Source organism: Ptychodera flava, chromosome 1 (assembly GCF_041260155.1).
Source record: "Ptychodera flava strain L36383 chromosome 1, AS_Pfla_20210202, whole genome shotgun sequence".
Taxonomy (NCBI): Eukaryota; Metazoa; Hemichordata; class Enteropneusta; family Ptychoderidae; genus Ptychodera; species Ptychodera flava.
The window spans coordinates 25,917,003-25,940,560 of record NC_091928.1 but is presented as its reverse complement, the minus strand read 5'-3'; the positions used below and the strand labels follow the sequence as shown (position 1 = coordinate 25,940,560).

Here is a 23,558-nt window from a genome sequence, read left to right as displayed (position 1 = left end):
GAAACTAACTCACTACTGCGCAGACTCAAATGCAAACGTAACGCGTTCAATCGCTGGGAAAATCTGGCCTGGGCTGCCAAATTCCAAATAGGTTTGTATGAAAAAAGGAGAGACACATGAGAAACTACTGCCCATGATGTGATGTAATAAAGGGAAAGTGGCTTCACACATCACTCATCTCGTCTTGTATGTGCTTTAGTGTGTTCATGATGTGTGAAACCACTTTCCCTTTGTTACATTGCTCCCATTGACCAATGTTGGATTATGGCCCATTAACTAATTCTATTGTTCCAAATGTTTTTCATCAAATGTTCGGTTAGTTCGATGTACTTGACACCTTTCGGGAAACTTGTTCCTGGCTGGTCTAAAGGGTTCTTCCGATAATTTTGTATGGCACCTTGTGCTGTGTTTTTAGCGATTTAACAGTAGCCAAATAAATTACAGAAAAGGAAGGTCAACAAAAAACTTGAAAAGGATCAAACTAGAAGACAAACACAGAAAAATCAAACAAACAGAAAAAAGTCACACCCGGAAGAAAATTACAAGAAAAAGAGATTAATAAAACTTGATATTCTATAAGAACCTCTAATCACACACAGGAATATGCGCTATGAACGAAGGGTTGAAATTCATTCCAACACCATAACGTTCAAACAGAAAAGACTCTCTGAAGGATATCAACGGCTTCAAACGGAAAAATAGACTCATATAAATTGTGAGACACAAACAGTCCAAAGAACACACATTCGAGTTGATATCAAACTAGACTAACATCATCAAACAATACCAAACTCGAAAACTATCTCGAAGCAACAAAACTAGCAATTGTTAATCTTCCCGTCAACAACAGGAAACGAGAAATATCACGTCCTTAAACAATAGCAGACTGGCCCCAAGTCGCCTGGCTTTCCTCAGCAGCTTAGTTACTGGCTGGGCCAAGGCGTTCACCCCACGATCTACAAAACAGCCTACCAATTAGTGCGACAGTCTGCTGAAGTTTAGTCCTTCAATTTATACTTTTCTGATAGATTAATATGCCCACAGACATGGAGCAAGTCTAAAACAATGGCGCTCCGAACACTATCAAAAAATAAACAAATGACGACCAAGCCATTCCACATGCATTGCCTTCATCGACACAAAAGATTACATGACAGAGTGCGAAAGACAGTTGAGCAACAGTCAATACTACAGGGCAAATAACAGCAAACAACTCTGACACTACAAAAATGAAAGTACACACTCTGGCTTAGAATTGTGCGATGAAGAATACATTGATCTCGATACATACAAATACATGTACCTAGATCCTACAAATAAAACTACATGAACACCACAGTGGTATCTATTACCAAAGTAGACAAAACTCCCCCGCCCGGTGCAACACATGTAGGAAGACCAATCATTAGCGGTTGTTCAAGTCCTACACACTACATCTCTGAATTCAGACTACTACATTATACATTAAACTAATGATGTACATGTACATCCACGATCCACGATCGTCACTAAACAAAAAACATACATACGAGCTTCAACGGACCTTATACGGAAAACTACCCTAGACCCTATTCGTCGCTTTTGGCCTTCGTCCGGACGAAGGCCGAAAGCAACATATACGGTGTAGGCTAACGGAAAACAGAAACTGTATGAGTTCCGAACAATAAATGTTTCGTCACACTTGATGCTGTGTCTATATACACAAACACAACGCAAGGTGAAGCAATGAAACTAGTTGGCAAAGCATTATATGAACACAAAACGTTTATAGAATAAACAAACACCCACAGAGCATATGTTATCTATGCTAACATTCAAACTCAAAGGGAACTATCAACAAATCTGCTGATGCTCAATGGGCTCCCCATCATCCCCAGAAATAGCCGCCATTACATTCTACGATCTAGAAAGTTTGACACAAGATGTAACATATCTTGATCTAGTCATTTTCAAGGGCTAGAGGTATAACAGCAAACAAATTCTTGACACTAGAACACACACACACACAAAGATACATTCTAATTCTAACAAAAAGATTCACGTCACCCTACAGCCACGTGATGTCGTAATCTGTAATTAGGGAGCCTTCAGTAATTACAAATGTAAATACATAAATTCACAGATTTATCTAATTTTCTACTGAAAAAAAATTATTCATAGTTTCATCATAGACCCTAATGCATAGTGAATCGACATTTCGGTGAAATTCCAAAATCAAATTTCTTGCACGACCATAGACTTGTAACAACTCTAGTCTAATCAAGAACATTAATAGCAATAATCAAGAGTACACAAATGCAAAGCTTTACCTATTTTTGTACTGGAAAAAACTATTCATAGTTTCATCATAGACACCATGGATAGTGAACCAACTTTTTAGATGAAATTCAGAAATCAATTTCTTGTACACAAATGCACAATTTACTTCCAAATTCAAGCAAAGTACATTTAAATACATTATCGAACATATATAAAATACAGATATAGCATTTTTTGTTGGGGGAAAATTGTCGATAATTTGCCTGATAAACTCCATGTATTATGATTTGATATTTTTGGATGAAGCACTAAATTAGCCACATCTTGCCTTCTTATAGTTGCACAAAATATGGTGACCCTCCCTCAAATGTATGAAATAGCATATCTCTTGAAAAATTCTTGCGTGATAAATTGCGACTGTCCCTCCAAAAACACCAGCCCTCCCCTCTGAAATTTGTCCTTAACATAACAGTTAAACCAATTGTTATGTACATTAGCTGATACTGCTTCAGTTATTCCTGGGGAGAATACCGCAGTGGTTGGGGGAGGGTAAAGTTTTAGAATGTCGGACAAGGGGGGGGTCACATTTTAGACAGGAGGATAGTGGGGAGGGTCACATTTTACGGTACAGGTTTGCACGAAAATCCCCCGGCCCACTCCCCTGTAATTACTGAAGGCTCCCTAATCGGCACCGTGTGCCGTCAAAACAGCTATCATGTGTCGGTGATTTCGTGTACCGTTTCATTGGCGGATTCAAGTTGGATGTGTGCATATTTTAATGTACATGTGTATTAAATGTGTGGCAGGTGTTGTCTTGCATTATGATCTAAACTTTATATTGCAAAATTTACGGTCAGTCCTGCAGAAAAAATATGTAAACAATCGCATTGGAGAGAGCAAGCGTATGAACTGGAAATACAGGACAGAATGATCACGGTGATAAAAAAACCTCCATGGATTGACTGACGCGAGTTTCATCTTTGCCTGTTAGCTCAAAAGTGTGCCAAAATGCTTATATCTAATATAATATCAATTAATACTAACACGATTGGATCTAATTTGGGATAATTGGATCTTTATCATTTTCAAATTTCTCAAAACGTTTAGGTGCCTTATAGCTGAATGTTGCGATATTACAAATAACTCATAAAAACAAGTGTGTAACTTAAAAAGAAAAGCAGATGAGGTTACATTTGCAGCCTGAATCGACATTACTTCACTATCCAATTATCCCAAATTAGTTCCAATCGTGTTTACTGAAGAAACAGTATTCAGAACCATCTTCTTTGCCACGAAAAGGTTGTGTTTAGGACGCACTAAATTTAAGGCCTGCAAGCATGTTCTGCGTAATTGTGCGATAGTTGGATGGTAATTGGATTTGTTTATCAATGGGTATGCAAATCCAACGTAATTTGTTCGTTCAAAGGAAAAACGACAGCTCCCATCCTGTTTCTCGACTGTCTATGGTTACTCCTACAAGAAATTGGCTACAAGTGATTGTTTCCTCACTACATATAAGAATAGTATATGAAAATATTTGTTATCTAGTTGAACTAATTAAAACACACCCCTTTCAATAACTTACGCAAAGATTGAAAATGGTAAATACAAGCGAAAATTGTGATTATTTTATCATAGGTTTTATTCAAGAGAAGTTGAAAGATTTAAAAAGACGAAAGAATAGAACAACACGGTGGTAGTTAAATGTTCACGTCATTCCTTATACATATTTACATTACGAGATCCTCATAATGCACACATGCTGACATTTTAAAACTAGTTGTTGATCAGAAGTATTCATTGGTGAGGACAATGACAGACCATAGATTCTGATGACAGGACAATCGTAACTTAATGATCTACTTTCAAAACTCGTTAAAACTTGCTGGTTCCCGTTATAACGAGTTTCCGATTCTCGTAATTATGTATTGTTAATTCTCATAATTACGAGGGTATTCATTATGACGAGTTTTGTTTCTTGTAATCAGCAGTTTTAAATACTTATAATTACGAGATTTTGATTCTCCCTAAGTACGAGAATTAGAAACTCACAATTGTAAGTTTCTATTTCTCTTACACTGCAAATTCTTCTGGATTTAAACTTCAGAACACCGTCTTCTATTTATTCCGATTCGGTTTGCGTCTTTGAGCATGATTTACTGATTTGTACCCTAACCAGACAACTTACGGTTGTGAAAGCCGGGCTATCATTAACAGCCGTCAGGTGGCGATTTTTCACCGCCTGACAACGGAGATTCGCCAGTTGAAAACATATATCGATATCCCTTCTTTCACCCTTTTATCGGCGTCTCGGTAATGCCCGAGAAAATGCTTTAGGAATATGTCTATTTCAGAGTCGTGTTCCATTTTGTTTTACCAAAAGTGAACGGTAGACATGTGTCTGTTTGCTTATAATACAGAACATTGGCAATCGTTGAAATTCCCCATTACATATCATCACAGCCATTTTGTTTGTTTGCTTGCATCAATCACGTTCAGAGTCTGTCGATTTTTGACAAATATTGGAAGCGATCGCCGATAAGTTGAGTGAAATACACATCTCAGTTTTCCTTTGTCACAGTGTCGAAAGGTCACTGAGTAGCTCTAAATTTCCATAACCAAATAAGCAAGGCCGAAACAGCACAAACAGACAAGTGACTTTTGAGAGTATAGATGGTTTCGAGTTACAACGAGGTGAAAACTTATTATAGAAGTTTGAATTTGTCATGCACTTCTCCAGTAATTAAAAATTTTCAGTAAATATGAATGACACAACTTTTAGAAGTGCTTTTTGTCGCATAATATCTGTATTATTTCCTCTCCTGTATCTCATGCGGCCAAAGTTCACCTCGCATCGTACATGTCACCATGCATGTAATATCCGTGATGTCACCTCAATGACGTCACCCTGCTACTCGCTGTCACTTCTGTGACCGGCGTCGGGTCACCTTGGCATAGTCTGCTCACGGTTCCTCCACAAACTCGCAGCAGGCTGTTGGACGCTGCAAGCACTGTCTATATTGCAAAAATAGGCGAAACTAAACTGGATATAAATATTACTACACATCATCCTGTATTTCCAGTCTATGTTCGCACTGATAATGTTAGCAGACGCGATGGTGGAGGGGATTTTTGGTTTTCCCGTCCAAGAATATAACCGTGTTCAGCGAAGACCGCGTTTTATATATTCAGACAGAGAGTGATAATTGATGCTCCAAATCCCCCTAGTGTTTAAGAGATAGTGTGTACCCCCAGATAAACCATCTTTCATATGAGAATTTAAACTCCCGCCCAGTGTATGCAAATGACTGCCCACGGTCAATAATTTGTGTAGGGGGCCGCCTTAGGAAGCCTTTAGTAATTACAGGTCGGGATGGGCTGGGAGGATCATTTTTATAAACCTATCGCGGGGGGAGGTCATTTTAACAGAAGCTGATTTCAAGGCCACACCTGTCAATGTGATATTTTCTCAACAGGAAATCACCGACTAAATACATTGATTCTGTTAAATACATACACGTACGTGCACATTATCGACAAGCTTAACAAGCAAAAAAGATACAGTGCTGTTCAAACACTTGAACAGTTAAAACTGATATACATGAGATGAAAACATACGGGACTGGTGGTAAAGCGTATATTACAGAGGTTAAGATTTCATATGGGAACGGAAGAGGAACGAATACGTCATCACTTTCTGCGCGCTCTCCTCATGTTCTGATGATGTCACACGTTCTTTCGTCGTTTGGCAGTCGCTTTCTACGTGAAATGGCCATTTTTCTCGTACACCTTTTCCGAGAGCGACCTTTCACGCTCGCTTCGTCATAGACTTGATATTCAAAACAGGCATTCCTTTCCCGTTGTATTGTTGCTCTTGGTTTTTTTTTCGATCGCCGTCTGATTTTGAGATATTTTAGATTACGAAAAGGATACACACGCGCGGCAGATGTCGCGTACACTGCACTGCCGATGACATTAGTCTAGACTGAAATTCACATTATCACTTGTTTTACCTCCGTGGTTTTACACGGTTTTTCAAACACAAAGTAAAATTTCAGTATTTCCAAGTTCTTGTCTCTGTGTTCTTTTAACCTAATATCAGAGCAAAGTCCTTTAGACAATGCGACTGTGTGAGTCGGGTGTGTGAGTCGGCACGAACACGTTAAATCTAGACTTGCTTCAAGTCTATGGCCATATAAAAATCAAAACAGAGAGAATAGAAGGTATAAACTTCAGCAGACTGTCGTATTTGTGGTAGGCCGTTGCGTAGATTGCTAGGTGAACGTGATAGCACATGGACATGTGAACCTTGCTTGGCTAGGCACACTGTAAAAATAGCGGATGCTAGACGCGTCTTTAGGCTTTCAAAATGTAGATGTCGGTGTTCAAATTTGAGCGGCTAGTGTTCATATTGTTAACATTAGTGTTCATATTATTAACAATGATGTTCTAAACCTGAATACGTAGTGTTAACAACCATCTCCTTCAAGTGTTCAAATACTTAGCATCACAGAAATTTTACAACACTGTGAAACAATTAACAATCTGAAGTGTTTTTTTTTAACTTTACTATGGCTATATTAAATTTACTAATGCCTCGCTGTCCGGCAAGTGTATACGGATTTTGATGTAACGAATTTCCCACTAAGTGAAAAATACTTCCGGTCTACAATTGCTGAAAGCATGTTTTTTTTAAAAAAAAAGAAGGATAGAAAATAATTTTAAACATTTATTATGGGGTGGAATTTTGAAAATTTGAAAAGAAAATCAGAAAACCACCATGAACGTTTTAATTTTAACATCGGCGTGCAAGAGGCGTTCTATTTCTAAACACTTGGTGTTCAATTGTGATGCCTTTTCATATCCCGTGATGCATCAAAACTGTCAAAACGGAAGTTGCGACATTTTCTTGTAAACGCACGCTGAAGTCGTGATCGTGTGGAAGCAAGACCAGAACGGGTATGTTTTCTCTCCAAAATTGTAAAATGTGTTCAATTTTGAAGCATCTGTATTATTATACTTTAAAATTAATTGTATTGTACATTGGAATAGCTAAAACACGTGAAGAAACCTTTTTTCTTTCAGTGGCTGGTATACCAAACAGTAGCTGTGAATACGCAGCGGTACTTTGGGCCATTGCCTATCGATCGCATTCTGGTCAAGGGTCATCGCCATAGAACTGTGGCGATAACCTTGACCCGAGTGCAATCGATACGCCATGCACAGTACCACTGCGTCATCACAGCTAACACATGTCTTTTAGTAGGCTCAATCGCATGTAAACATCAGTTAAACATCGCAGAGTATACACTGTATTGTTCAAGGATATGAGAGTTGGCTTGTTTACTTTTCATCAGTTGATGACAAGAAGAAGCCGATATTTTGTAACAGTTTCGAAAAGAGGCACTGTATACCAAAGTCACCCCTTTTCCTTAACCTGATAAGGCCACCTTGTCTTTCATTTAAAGGCTCATCTCGCCATATTACCTATTGTTGCATTATTTTCAGGATGTGAAAAGTTGGATTTAACTGGAAATCGAAGAGTTGGTACAGAAGCTGGTGCGGTGCCAGTGGTGGTACATAAATTGAAGAAGATGAGTGTACACGTAGCTGTCTGGAAACAAGCTTGAAAACCTCAGTTCATCTCTAATGTAGATTTAAACTTTCAAGGGTCAGTAACTGCATTTTGATAAGTTTCTGTATTTTGTTCTTAATTAATCTAAGCTTTGGTAGCACGCTATGATCAACTAAATGTTACTGGAGATTAAGCTTTCAAAGACGTGTATTGTCCCTTATCAGATGCAATTAGGGTGGAATGAAAAATTAAAGCTGAAAGCGACAGAAAATTTGTGTCTCGAAAATTACCGGCCTGATAGCTTTGATATTTGCTACGCACGTTCCTAGGGTTGATCTTAATTTTATATGTTCAAACTATGATGACATCTTCAATTGTGTATTTTGTAGCTATTTTCCCATTTTTTGGTCAGACCATCCTTAAGTGAGATGTCAAAGATTCTCTACATAACACAGCAATCTCTTTCGACCGCTATGTGGCTTGTTTCTTTCCTATCTTGGTGAGGAAATGGCTTTGTTGCCATAGGTTTCGGGCGGCAGTTTCCTTTCACAAGCGAATTTCAGTAAGGACTGAAATTTCCAGTTTTAACAGCAAATGCTTGTTGATACACAAAACAAAACTAATGAAACAAAGTCAAAATTAGGTAATATTTTTTTTTAATTTCTGAGAAGTAGATTTTTGAAATGTCACTGATTTATTTCAGGGTTTATTTAAAGATATTACAAACAAACAAATCCTTTTGTTTATGAAGGACTTTGTTGGACAAGGAAATAGGTTTTACACTGCCAAGGACCCACTCTCCCCACTTTGTTCATGGTGTGCCTTACTGTGACACTTCGGCAACTTGACATGTTGTGTTTACTTTAGTGTCGACAACTATGTACCATGTGCATCAGAGAAGCCTTGACTAACTTGTTTCAAAAATTTACAATTGCCTATACAAGAGGAAATGTCTTTAAGAAACCGTCTTACAACAATGGAGTATGCATTTCATACATATACGTGTTTCAACACAATAAGTCAGCCAAATTTTGAGCTTTTTCAAAAGATTTTTTGTACGTTTTTAACTCCCATTTGCCATACATATATGGCAATTGGGAGGTTATATGGTTGAAAAAAGTCTGTATGTGAGATGTCTGTCTGTATGTCTGTCTGTCTGTCTGTCTGTATGTATGTATGTATGTATGGATGTATGGATGTCTGTCCGTCAAATGCAAAAACTCACGAACCGCTTCAATTATTAAACTGATTTTTGGTGTAGTGATGCCACATATGGTGTAGATGTGCCGATGTTAAAATGATCTTTTTAGTCTCATAGATATGCAAATGAGGTAGAAAACCGGCGAAAACGGTCAAAAATTAATAACTCAGGAACTACTCATCTGATCATTGTCATATTTGAGTTTTAGGTACCTTAGGCCAAACTAATTTAAACATATAGATTTGATGTCAAAATTTGATGCTTTCTATTTTTAATGAATTTTATTCTTTCTTTTTTTGCCATTTTAGTAAAAATCTTTTCCTCTTAAACCAATGGTCGGATCGCTTTAAAATTTGGCGTGCAGGTGCCTTGTGATAACTCAAAATAGAATTCATCAAATTATGGCAAAATTTGCATATTTATATTTTTGGGAAATTTTTGCCATTTTTGGTAAAAAAAATCTTCTTTGAAACTGTGTATGCCATTACTTTCTAAATTGGATGTGCAGGTTTCTAGGAGTGACCAGAAGATGACTCGGTGAACTCAAGGCAAAATTTTCAAATTTTGTGGTACTAATTGCCTTGCTTTCAAATTTGGTACACTGGTGAAATGTAGTAGGTCATTCATTCAAAGTCAATTACTGCCTGTGTGAATGAGCAGATTATGATTGTGCTGTTCCAGGCTGAGATGTTATTTTTAGGAATGATGCAATGTTAGACGATAATTGATGTTTTAACTGAATTTGACTTACATTGTATGTAACTCTTGTACTGTATAAACCCTATCAATTAACCCACAAAAAATAATTAATATGATTTTAAATAATTGAATTAATTAGGAAATCAACAAAGCCAAAATAATTTTAGTGTAGAATTATTAGAAAGTTCAACTTTTTTGACAGTTCATAGTGAAATGCTTACCATCTTGGATGATTAAAACATGTAAAGGCAACTTTCCTGAATCCCAACTTTGACATATTCTGTACCGCCATGTATTGTTCTCTTTATGTTATCAAAAAGAAAATGCTCATAATAGTTTGTCATGATAGGTTGGTCAATAAATAGAGATAGAGAAAGTTCCAATTTCCATTTATGGTCGACTTAGTAAGGATAAAATAAAATTATTTTTGAGGAAAAAAAATAGAGTTGTCGATTAAAAGAGTGGTAAAAGTGATAGGGTTTTTATGGTAAAGCTGGGCTGTAAGATTCCTCATGTTCTATTTATAGCAATTATGCAATCTGTGTAAACAGTGCAATAGAAGTGTTACATGATTCCTTATAATGCTTTTGATGACCTTGAACTTCTTAAGTTGCAAACATTTGTCTCTTCGGTGTGCTTTCTCTGAGTACCTACAGGCTCAACTTATTCAACAGAACTTACTTGCAATGTTGATTTGAGAGTTAAAATGTGCTTGGTTAATAGGATGAAAATACTGATAAAGATAACCAGCTGAAGATTCTTTATAACCTGACAGATATGCTGTTTTTTATGACGTAATCTTGATAAGCAAGGCATGTTTACTTTAATTAGAATGTAATAAACTCTTGTCTATATTATTATAAACAGTAGTATCAAGTTGAACAAGCTGATATTGATAGGTTGGTCGACTGTTGAGAATAAATGTATGTATGTATGCATGTCTATCTACAGGGCCTCGCACAAAAATCCGTCTCCAGGGATAGGTTTGGGGGTAGGGGTGCCTAAGCATAAGGTTCTTATTGTTATGGTTTATTTAATTTCAAGAAAAGCCGGTTTCCTTAGTTACTATGCTAAATCCGGCTTTGACTAATGTTCCCGTCCTGTTTCCGAGAATAACTTTCTAGCTGCGTAGCTTGTAATGTTGAGGTCAAGATATCTGAATCGTTCGTGTTCGAAATGCTGCTTGATTTGCAGAGAGAACACTCGACTCTTCTTGTTTTAGCGTGACATGGGGTCAATTGAAAAATTCAAAGCAAAATACCGCGGTGTATAAAATCTGCAAGCACGGTCGCAGTCACCAACCGACAACCCTGCTTGTATTTTAGAGCGCACAACCGGTCGTATGTAAAACGTGTCTTGTTTTGTTATTAAAAAAAGACTGATACGAAAGTGTACGTATTGCAAGAACACAGTTGATGAACTGAACAAGTTGAAGGCGAGCGCGAACGTCGAGTTAATAAAGCCTTTTCCGTTCCTGTTCTTGACTTACACGGAATTGTTCAGTATACCCATGAAGTCTGATTCAGTTCGATGCGGTGTTAGGCACGTCGACCAACGTGGTTTTTGCCGGGCCAGCCGTTAGAGTATAAACACACCTCCGATACGTTAGCAAGGTGTGTTGAACACATACCAGCATTCCTGGGAGGTCCTCTTTTCCGACCTGTTCGTTTACATATGAATATTCAAGTTTGTTTTGCCTTCTGGTTGTTGTTACATGAATATAAAGTGTCCACTAGTTTTACGGACCACATCTGGACACGGCTTTTGAGAGTTTCAGCCCTTTCTTCAGTTATACCTTGCTGGTGCGTTCGTTGTTGACTTTGTCAAAGTTAATACGGTGATAATCTGGTGACAGCGTCCACAGATTAGTAATTTACCCTTGCTTACTTTGGCAAATTAGGCACTCAAACTCATCAGATAATAGACTAAATTACTACGGTACCTTGCTTGCTTGGCGAATTAGGCAATTAAACTGGTCAGATAATAGACGCAACACAGTGACAAAACTTCGTTTAATTAACATTGTCGAAGGACAAATACGTTGCACGGCGAAGGAGAAAAAGAAATCGTTACAAAACCAGTGCCAGAATAGGACAAAGACACGAAATGTTGCAAAGAAAGGTTGATATTATAAATCTTTATTAACAATACATATCGTATTCAAACGTATTAAAATAAAATAAACCATGGCAATAAGAACCTTGTGCTTGGACACCTCTACCCCCATCCCTATCCCTGGAGACGGATTTTTGTGCGAGGCCCTATGGTCTATCTGTATGAAAGCCCGTAAGGGACATTTTTGTGAGGAAAAAATATTATTATCTCGTACGCACGAGACACTATCTTGTGCGCACGTGAAAGTATCAGGTGCGCACCAGATAGTATCTCGTGCGCACCCAATACTTTCCCGTGGTCACGAGATAGTTTCTCGTGCGCACGTGATAGTATCTGGTGCGCACGTGATAGTATATCGTGGCCACGAGATAGTATCTGGTGCGCACGAGATAGTTAGTTTCTAGTGCGCACGAGATACTATCTGGTGCGCACCAGATTGTATCTCGTGGCCACGAGAAACTATCAAGTGCGCACAAGATACTATCACATGCGCACGAGAAACTATCTCGTGGCCACAAGAAAGTATCTGCTGCGCGCCTGATACTATCTGGTGCGCTCCAGATACTTTCACGTGCGCACAAGATAGTATCTCGTGCGCACAAGATACTAACACGTGCGCACCAGATAATTATCGAATCATTTATTGCCTTGCTAAGGTGCCCACATTTCTAATTAGTCATTCATGGGCCATATCGGTTCTCTTTTATGTTTGTTCTGCATTTGAAAATAAATTATGAAGCAAATATTGAACTTAATTCTACCCGTCGTTTATCATTTGGTTGACTTGTTGCGCAATACGCCTTGATAATGTGTAATCAATTTATGGTTAAAATTTAGATTTGTATTGTTTCATTTTTTGTTTGAACAAATAGAATTATTAATTGCAAACCAAAAATTATACCTCACTTCCGACATGGTTGACACAACCATCATGTTTGCGTAAATGTGCGATGCCGGAATAAATTTGCCAATTTGACGTCCTTTCTTGCTCATACCTTTCCATTTATTATATGCATATCCAGACTTTCCATTTAGCCGATATCCTGTCCTCTTAACTAAGAAAATGTATCTTGTGTATGGGCTGTCATTACATTATTAGTCGTGCTGCAGAGCTATCAGGTTTATGAAAAATGTTTCAACATATTTTGTCGTGTTGGTTTTTTTGTTAATATTGTCTAATAAGTTTTGCATGACAATAATTTTTATAACACGGTTATGATATTTGTCTGGGATGCCAGGTCTGATATCGCGTAATCTTCATTTTTGTAAAACTATACATTCCGACCATGCTGATGTTCCATGTTCAATGTAATACAGCAGTACTTTTAATGTATGGTATTGGGAACGCATACCGCTTCATTTCAGCGATGGTTGCAAATGATTTAATTCTCATCCATCCCTCTTTGTTCGATGTCAGGCCGAATATAGCCATATCATGGCCTGTTTCATTTTCATGATGAAAATACACCTCACCACTTTCGGTATAATGTATTTTATTGATTCAACTTTGTCTCATTATTACTTGTATGGTCGAGGGGACGAATAGTTACTGATGCGAGGCTATTATGACGAAAACAACCATCCTACTCTGTTTACAAGATGCAGATTGTCTTGAGTAACACTCCTTATGTCTAAACTGCGGAAACACATTTGGGAAAATTCTAACGTTTCCGATCATCATGAGTTAAAACCTCCTCAAATATTTAATTTTGGATGTGCAACCTCAGCTGGTTGAGCTCAGCATATTTGCACTTGATATCTCAATAGAGCAATGAAGTAAATTGTCCTTAATCTCGTGTGCATGAATAGTTTTCAAAGACATTATTCCTTTTGTATACCAGTCCGTACTGGACGGTGCGCGGAGATGTTGGATTCGTTTTGAAACGTAGTATCTACAGTGTAAAAATAAATCATCTGTGTATGCTGATACAATAACTTCAAAACTCTCGTTTCCATCAATGCTGCAGTAGACGACTGTAGTCTTTCTATGCAATATTGGTACGTGTGTAGTTCAAAGACGTTGCGTGACGACCATTTCACTTTTCAATCAAAATTATTACAGAAAAAAGGATACTACATGTACATCCTTTCAAGAACAACAGCTTCTTCTTAGCAAGTATTACCCGCGCACAAACAACTAGTCTTCCCATCTTTTCTAAAACCTGTTAAAATAGTTAAACGATGTTTCAAGCACTTTACTGTGATGCTTAATTTGTCTCATTATAAAGTGATAATATATGAAAACTTCCTGTTGCTTTCCGAGTGTGTCATAGAAAAGAATGATGCAATGATGCACATTCTGTTTTAACTTTGACCTTCTAGTATCTGTAATGGCAATAACAATAAGAATAACAATAGTAATAGTTTATTCGGCAATGTAGGCCACGGGCCTTTTTTACAATACAGGAAAATAAACAGAGACAAACTTGGGCCTACACATAGAGTTGTTTGACAATATAACAACATTGTAAGTATTACTGGAAAGGTATATTTACAGTAAATTTTCTCTTTCTTTTAAAAGTGTACAAAATATACCTTGATATGTTCAATATTGCTGTGTATTGTCACCTGTTCTTTTTGTTTTGTATACAAATGATTTAGCTTGGGACTCTTATGGGGCAATGATTGAGAAGTATGCAGATGACACAGGGGTTTTGGGGTTGATTTCGAGCGATGACGATCAGGAATATCTTGAGTGTATCGACTTTGTTAACACCTGGTGTAATGACAACTATTTAGATCTTAATGTGTCAAAAACGAAAGAGCTTGTTTTAGACTTAAGAAGGAAACAAAATGAAAAACAGTTAGTTGTGATAAATAATATGAAGGTAGAGAGAGTGTCAGCATATCCATCCTTAGGTTGTATGATCGACTGTAAACTGTCATTCTCACAACATGTAGAAATAACAATAACCATAATAAAAATAACAATAACCATGCTGTACACATATGAACTGGGTTGATACTGTATGTTAGACATTCATTATGCTTTAAGAAGTAGAACAAGAAACTGTATATACACACAGCAAAACTACTTGGAAATTGCCAATGGCTACAGCTGATGGAGTTTTCATCATGCTGGATTTATAATTTCTGTCAGATTCAGTACAACGACGTCCGTGTAATCCTACACTGGAAATCTCTCACAGCCCTTTTACATTCTGAGGGCTGGTTCAGGGATGTGCACATACCTGTACCAGCTCTGAGAAGCTACAGAGACTACCAGCTATTAAAATAGTATCCTCAGTATAGTATAGTCAGAAAAATAAGTAGCACAGCTGCATTTCACATCCATGTACCTAGTGTGTCAACAGTCCTGTACAATAGTTTTGCAAATAGTACATGTACCGTAACATGGGTTTGAAAAAATGAGCTTCAAAGTTTGCTTCTAAATCAACCTTGTAGAAGCAATGTGTACAGTTCTGTAATAGGGAAATTCCAACATAACTGGTACATGAATGTCTGCATAGGCACAATTGCACTGTGTGTTTACAATAAGGCTGGTACAGGGAAGTTAGCTTATATGTGACAAGGGTAAAAAGGGGCTGAAAATTTCACAGCTGGTATGTGGATGTGTTCATCACTGTGCCTCACATGCTGAACACAGGTCCTGGTAGAGGGAGGTGATCAGCACATCTGGTACATGCATATAGTGCTAGGCATGTCACATACACACAGCACACATTCCTATATCTGGATGTGTATAAAATTACCCCTGCTACAGTGTTGTCAGGTACATGGGTGGTACACAGAGTGCTCGTCAAAGCTGTGCTAGGATGTTGTACAAGGACATGGCCATGTCAAATCTGCATTTGTCAATTTATTTCAAGATAAAAGGCAGATATGACCATCAACCATACCCTCATTCACATGAATCATATGTTTACTTGGTAGATTATGGCTTAGTTCTGTTGTTCGGATCTCCATTAGCCACAACTTAGGGGCTTTCTGCCAGCATTTTTGTTCTGCTTATCAACTGCAGTTTCCTATTCAAGTCATTGAAGCATAATGAAATCCTCAATATTTAGCTACTCAGTACAGTATGTACATGTAGCATTGTTATTGTTGAAATTTCATTTAGGGCTGGACAAGAATTCATTTGTCAATTATAAAAATGATAAAAATACAGGCTGTGTTTACAAACATAATACTTGGCATTTTAGTATGCTGAGGAAAGTAGGCCAAGAAACTGTAGATGATAAACAGTAGTGAAATACTGAAGAAGTAGCCAAAAGTTACAGTTAATGGAGTCTAATTTACTTATTTCAAACTATATACATGTGAAGTATATCATCAATGATGGCTGTTGCATAGCCAGAGTGATAAAATGCTTTCTCAAAGTCTTTCCAACTTCTTTGCAAGTCTCAAAAGCACATTGCACTGTGACTCTAATATATCTTGCCTTGTAATATATTCATTTTGATATTCTGGATTTAAAATTCATTATCATTACATTCAAACATTTTTGCAAGTGCAGTGATGCAGCAAGGCCTATGACATTGACAATAACTTGTAAGAGCTGTCTTTTTCATGCTAAGAGACTTTACCCTGAGTAGTCATGTCAGATTATTGGTGCACAAAGAAAGACTTGATAATAGTGTACCTGCAGTCAAATATGTGTTTAAGAACATGACTGTAATTTAGAATGCTGCCAATAAACATTCCAATATACTTGCACAAATTCCCTAAACATACCAGTAGATAGGCCTTGCCCTTATTGTACTAGTAGCTTGGTACTGAGTGTTTTACCATGATCTAACCTTGTGCCTCAAATTTAAAGTGTTTACATCTTTTACATTCCAGGATACTGGAAAACTCCGAGGAAGAGATGCAAAGCAGCAGCCCTGTTTAGGTATGCTCGTCTATGAAGGAGCAAGCAGTTTGTGTTGTTTCTTGAAGGTGCAATCTTCTGCAGCATGGAAAGAGACAATGTTATGCTTGGTTTGCTTAGTTATCTAGGGTTTCAAAGTTTAATTACATCAGATGTCTGAAACTAACTTGTCAATTTGTAGAGTACTTCTGGCTTGAAAAAGCTGGGATGTGAACTAAATGTGCTGACAATTATGAGTGGTCTGTAATGCGCAGGGGATTTCCCTGTGAAACAGCTAGCAATTTTGCATCAGATGCATGAGGTAAACTTTATAACATCAAATTATGTTATCAGTATGATCTTACAAGTAGCATTCATAAGAATGTCATTTTCAGTGAGTATACCCTTGTAAGTATTAGATTTAATTATGTTGCAACAATTACTGTTTCATTTCTTGTAAATGGCAATAAATGTTAATCTGAAATTAATTTTGATGATTGTTGTTGTTGTTTTTTTAATGTAGCTTGCATGCAGGATTTCTAACTATTTCAGCTGTTGTTTGTGTTTCAGATATTTTACAGCCCTGCTTTGTGTAGCTCCATCACATAGAGGACCCAATAGGCCATTCCATGGGATGATAATCTTCCCCTGTGTCTGCAAAATTTGAAGAAATCCAATTTAAATTTGAAGAATGGTCAGAAATAATTATCCCTCCCCTCCCCCCCCCCAGCAATATGGCCAATATTGAACTGGTTTGTCAGCAAGCCATACAAAAGCCCTAGAGTGGCATGTCCGCAAGCCAGCTTGTAATGGCTTGTTGGTAAACCAGAGGAATCCTTGTAGTAGCTTGCTTGTAAACCATAATTAGTCAGAAATTGGTTTGTTTGTAAGCCACATTGCAGTAATATTGGCTTATCTTCAAACCAGATGGAACCAGAATTGGCTTACTGTTGAGCCAGAGAAGTGTGGTATTGGTTTACAAATAAGCCACTGTTCAGCATTATCTGGTATATGGGCAAGCCACAGTATCTTAAACATGGCTTGCTAGCAAGCCTAGTTCATATAAGAGTGGATTGCCTGTAAACCATTGTTCAGTACTGACTGGCTTACTGGCAAGCTGAAGAGATCTTTACTTGGCATGTATATATGCCGTATCAAAACCCAAACTGGCATGCACAGAAACCAGACTTGGCATACCAGAAAGCCAAATATAAGCCAAAATTCACAACTCGAAACAATCCGTTTACTGACAAACAAGCCGGTTTATTTTTGGCTTGAATTTAGCTGGCCGGCAAACCAGAAAAATTTGCAGTGAAAGATACGATAGAGTTACCAGTTCATCTCTCTCTCTCTCTCTCTCTCTCTCTCTCTCTCTCTCTCTCTCTCTCTCTCTCTCTCTCCAGCTTACCACTTTAAATGTCATTTTTTGTTATTTTTACAAGGAGCTGTGTGCTCGGATCGCGTTCACCAGCTCGAGCTCAATCTTCGACTGTTATCGTGTTTGTAATTCGATGTTTTTGTTCCTGCCATGTTTTATATGACCCGCAGAATTTGAGTTGCTAAATCTCCGCGGACTTATAAAACAGTGATTCGAATGAATAAAACGTTAGATGGTCGCATTGGTGAAGTGATCGTGAAATTGAAGCAATATAGTTTGGCAGTTTGTCCTGTACAGGGCGTGTAATAAACGTGAAACAAACATGGCAAACCAGCGGCATGTATCAAGAACCGCGTACGCCAAAACAAATTCCTTTCAAAACTGTCTACAGTCGAAATCAAAACGCGACAACTGTGAAAATATTGCACCTTATATAAAACCGCTAGCAGCAAAAACATCGATACTGGCATTTTAGTGAAAGTAGAGGCCTAGAGAAACTCTTGTATTAACAGTGATCGCGTTTTCAGACGAAACTTACAAGCAAACTAAAAACCTCTTGCGTATTTTAAAAATAAAATAAACAGCAGCTAAACCATCCATTGAGCCTTCATAAACGTAGAAAAGATGTCCATGTTGCAAGTGAAATTCACTATTGCAACGTTAGACACGACAGTAAAAACACGGTGAAGCGATGGTGTCGAATGCGGAAAATCAACACACACGGTGATTTTTGTGATTGCTCGAATAGAGAGACAAAGTTCAATTCATAGTCTCTGTCTCTGCGAAGACCGCGGATTGGAATACTGAGCACGTCAAAGCCGAAATTTGCATTGTAACTATGGAGACTAATGGTCTTTTTCTGAGTAAAGCAGACTGAATTCCGAGAACCCGGCCAGATTTTCGCTCTGCAAATATCTTACCTCTTACCGTTATTATCTAAAATCTGCCGATCACAGCAATTTGTCAGCTTCATGAATTTGACTTTGATACACTTATTTGACATCTGTCAAACATCACAGTTATGGATAGCGGCCTGGGGGTCATGAACATTCACAAATATACCGCAACTCTTTAGCGGATCGATATTTTGGACACCATGCATGGCCATGGGATGGTCACCGGAGGCCTGAACGATGTCGCATATCGCCACTGTGTTCAGATATATGTCTTGTTCGTGCAAGATTGTGAAATTGTCGATAGTTGTTCGTAACAATTTTCATTTGTTTCGTATTTTGCATGAAATAGGTTGTATGACGTCACCGTGTGAACATCATCGAAAACAGACTTTGTTAATGACGCATGGCTTTGGAAGACTTTGTAGCCAATAGGCTTCATTATTATTCTCACTTTGAACATAGACCCTCGAGAAAAACGAGGGTCTATGCTTTGAACCAATAATTCTGTTCCGCAGTTACGGGAATGAAAGCGAGGTTTTACTGCGTTTTGTTATTCCTTGTGATGTACTTATCAATGTTCTCTATGGCGCGTAATCAATGCCAAAATTAACACCTTACATTTTGAGCCAACCTTCATTCAACTCCTGCCAAATTCAATCCAACTGTCGCCAACTTCATTCAACTCTTGCCAAATTCCATCCAACTGTCGCAAACTTCATTCAACTCTCATCAAATTCCATCCAATTGTAGCCAAACTTCATTCAACTCTTGCCAAATTCCATCCAATTGTAGCCAACCTCCATTCAACTCTCGCCAAGTTTGCGTGTAATCCATGCCAAAATTAACACCTTACATTTTGAGCCAACCTTCATTCAACTCTCGCCAAATTCCATCCAATTGTCGCAAACCTTCATTCAACTCTCGCCAAATTCCATCCAATTCTCACGAAACTCGATGCAACTCGTGAAATGCATTCGCTTTGCGCCGCGACTGGTTTGAATCAGACTCCCTAGATTACCTTTGAAGCTCAACTCATTTGATGACTCTGCATTCGTCTTGCTTTTTGAGCTGAACGCATTCGTGTCGGGGGATATTCCGTGTTTGGGGGGCTTTGTTGGGGTGAACCATTTTTGAAATGGGCCCACTGCATGCAATTCAAATGAAGGCACTTTTGAGTTGAAACAAACCACACGAGCAGTGTGCGAAATTAAGGGAAAATAGCTTCAGGTCATAAGGGCCTGCACCAAGCCAAAGATTCAGGTCCTTACAGAAAACTGCCGGTCCTTAATGAATGCAGTTGTTAACGACCGTTAAAGTCAACTTCTCCACCAATACTATGCTTTTGAATGTTACGTTGTAATATTTAATTTTTCATGTCCTTTTATCAATAGAGTCAGTAAGTATTCACTCAAAAGGACTATTGTTCACATAGATGCAGAATAGTGTAAGTGAATGGTCATGAATCATTCATCTACATGATCTGGTATCTGAAAAAAGATCACAGCTCTCATCTTCCTCATTGTCATGCGCACACATTTATCAATGTTTTCCACCACGGGGGGAGGAGGGACTATAGGACTAACAGGAGAATTTTACATTTTTCTAGCCATGTCAAATCCCCCACTCTCGGACCATAAAATGATGTCAAACATCCAGGGGCCGGGGAATACTGGCTCATGCACTGGCTACATGTGGCTGATGAAAGCGAGAAAATTTGTCTTTCATGACTTTCTATGGGGAATGGTGTTCTCTACATTGCTGTGTACAAAGATACACTAAACCAGGGCATGTGATATTGTGATTTGAAAATGGTTGGCGAGCTGAAAATCACTTCTGAAATTAGCCAACGCGAGTGGTAGAGTGAGTGAATAACTTCGTACCTTGAAAACAGTCATAAGTGTATGAATAATTTTTTTTAATGCAAACATGATTACTACGTCTTTTTTAAACAGAAGGGAGAAAATACTTGGTATGTATTTTGATATGACATTATGGATTACTTTCAACGTTTTTCAAAAAATAAATATGCTTAAATGTGGCCTCTGTTGCATTCATGAAGAAACAGGTGAAGTTATACTTTTAATTAAAAGGACAAGTATCGTAACTTTTTTTCTCGATTATAGAAATTGCAGACAACATGAATGGCAAACGCCACTCGCGGAAATGAATGCATATTTTCTGATCGAAAAGTTTTGCTTGAGTGATTGCTGGGTCTCATCGCCCTTTGAAAGCTTAAAGTTATTAAAATGACTCTGAAAAGTTTGACAGACACTCGATACTGCTGAAAACCATCGACACCGTAAAATCTTAAAAGACGTATTTTTGCGACATTTCGGCCTACAGCCCAGGATGACGGTGAGTTTTGCATGCCTGTCATAAAACGGTACCGGTATACATCGAAACAATTTGAAGCCCTACTCTCGGCCTCAGAGAGTATACACGACGGATCGTGCAACTCGACAAAACTGTTATGATAAGGCCGCTCTGTTTTATAAAATGTATATACTTATTATCACGTCGATATATCGTGGTAACAGTTGGCCTTGTGAACTTTGGTTAAAGACCAACGAGCAAGCAAGATGTTCTAGCGGTCAACAAACAAACGCAGCGAAACGTGAACTTGATTGTCGACTGCAAGTAGCACAATTGGGCTGTCGTGTAACATCTAGTCCTTGTTTAGGGCGTAGTTCAAAACCATAGAAGTAAAAAAAAAATACCTCCATATTAAAAACCAAATATGATTAGTCAACAGCACTGTTCTCTTAGTAGGTTTTTGTCTTAAACTCTTCTATGAACCGTTTATGTTTTGAACGCTTCAAGGGAAAATCAAAGCAAAGAAAACGGAGTCAGTTTTATAAAACGAAGGGCTGTATTTTAAAGTGTAGAACTAGTGAAGTGATACTGGGTGTTGTTGTCATATGACACAGATATGCTAACATTACCAGGGTTACACTCACTAGACGAGTATTATTACAATATTGTATCGCATTGTTGCACCAAATTCAATTCATTCCATTGCTAGAATCTGCATGCACGGACATAATTCATACTGATCTGAATGTAATCATGCAGCTGCAACATGCTATGCGCGTCGATCGGAGGGATTAGACTCTTCGTAAATGCAAAAAGTCGCAAGACAAAAATTACTATGTTGCGACATTGTCAACCCCACTCCCCTCTCCGTCTGGCGTACCATAGAGATCGAATTCCCCACTACCAGGACTCGAAGTGCGATCAATATCAATATATTGCCCCGCACTCCCACGGTGGAAAACATTGATAGGTGCATGGCATTCAAGTCTGAATCACATGATTCAGAGTCAGTCATCAGATGCATCTGCTACAGGTCTTGACGGAGAAATTTCCATCATTTATTCCATATTTCAGTCGGTCATAAGGACCGACATGTTGCTAAAAACTTTCGGCCCGACGAGAAATCTGTCGGTCTCGGACCATCGGACCGACGTTAATTTCGCACACTGAACACGAGCCGTCACAACGCGTCATAGCGACGTCACATGATGTCATTAATATATTCATGTGTTTTCTGTCATTGACCTGGGGGATCCAAAAATTTAACCCGAAAGTGTGTTGCGGAAGTCCAGATTTACAGTTCCAACATGTCTTTCTCTCTACCTCCATGGTTGTTGTCACAGTTAAATGCCATGAACTGAGGTCATATCGGTATACCGAAGATTACTGAATCACACAACCAAGCGGAGGGATACAAAACAAGAGAGCGACTGATGGAGGAGCCCCATTTTTGGTTCCGAAACACTCAGTCAACGATACCCGGCCCAAAATGAACCAACGAGTTTAATGAGCATGCTACACGACCAGTCGTACGACTGTTTACACTCGCGAACTACTGCACAATGAAATATCCGCTGTGTGTTAAAAGAATACGTATAAACAATGCCGGGATGTTGGATTGATTGCGAGGAAAAATAATATGTATTAAAAATTTACCAAGTTTTCTTTTGATACCACAAGTCGTACGGTGATACGGAGGATTTTTCGATCATGGCTGGTCTGATTACGGGGTCTTGGCGATGCACATGGGGAGAAGAAAAAAGTAGTCTAAGTACGATTTTCTTCACAACCGGTCGTGGGTATAAACATCGAGAGAAAATAAAGTATATTTTCAAAGTTTTTCCTTCGAAACGGGTCGTAGGGTCGTTGCTGTAAGGTGTTGAATTTTTCTCAGACATTTTAATCCACGACCGGTCGTAAGGTCGTGGCTCATACGCAGAGATTTTTTATTTATTTTACCACATACGTAAATTACATGTTGACCTACGTCGCTCATTGATTTTATTCCAAAATTTCCTTTCAATTATTTTATAGATCATATCAAACTGCGCACTCTCTATGACACAAATTCATCAGCCGGGTTCTCGGGCAATTTACTTCAAATCCAGAAAGATAGCAGAACTCAGAATTAACTTAGAGGTAGTTCCATATAAGCTTTATCGAAATGGGTACTTTCTAAATCTTTAAATGCTTGCGTTATGGTAGGTGTCAAAATTAACGATCTGATTTCCTTACAAAATGAGAGGCCGCGCTGGTCGCCATGCTAATCAGACGATACTAGCGATCCTGTCAGGCAGGCTATGACCTCTGCC

General features: G+C 38.3%; 2 protein-coding genes across 2 annotated transcripts in view; both read right to left on the bottom strand.

Annotated features, from left to right (window-relative positions):
* LOC139133811 (homeobox protein aristaless-like 4) overlaps nucleotides 1-23,558 on the bottom strand; it is a 151,748-nt gene that overhangs the window by 6,163 nt on the left and 122,027 nt on the right. The window lies entirely within an intron of this gene.
* The window catches only part of LOC139135473 (uncharacterized), a 69,657-nt gene that overhangs the window by 3,563 nt on the left and 42,536 nt on the right, over nucleotides 1-23,558 (bottom strand). The window lies entirely within an intron of this gene.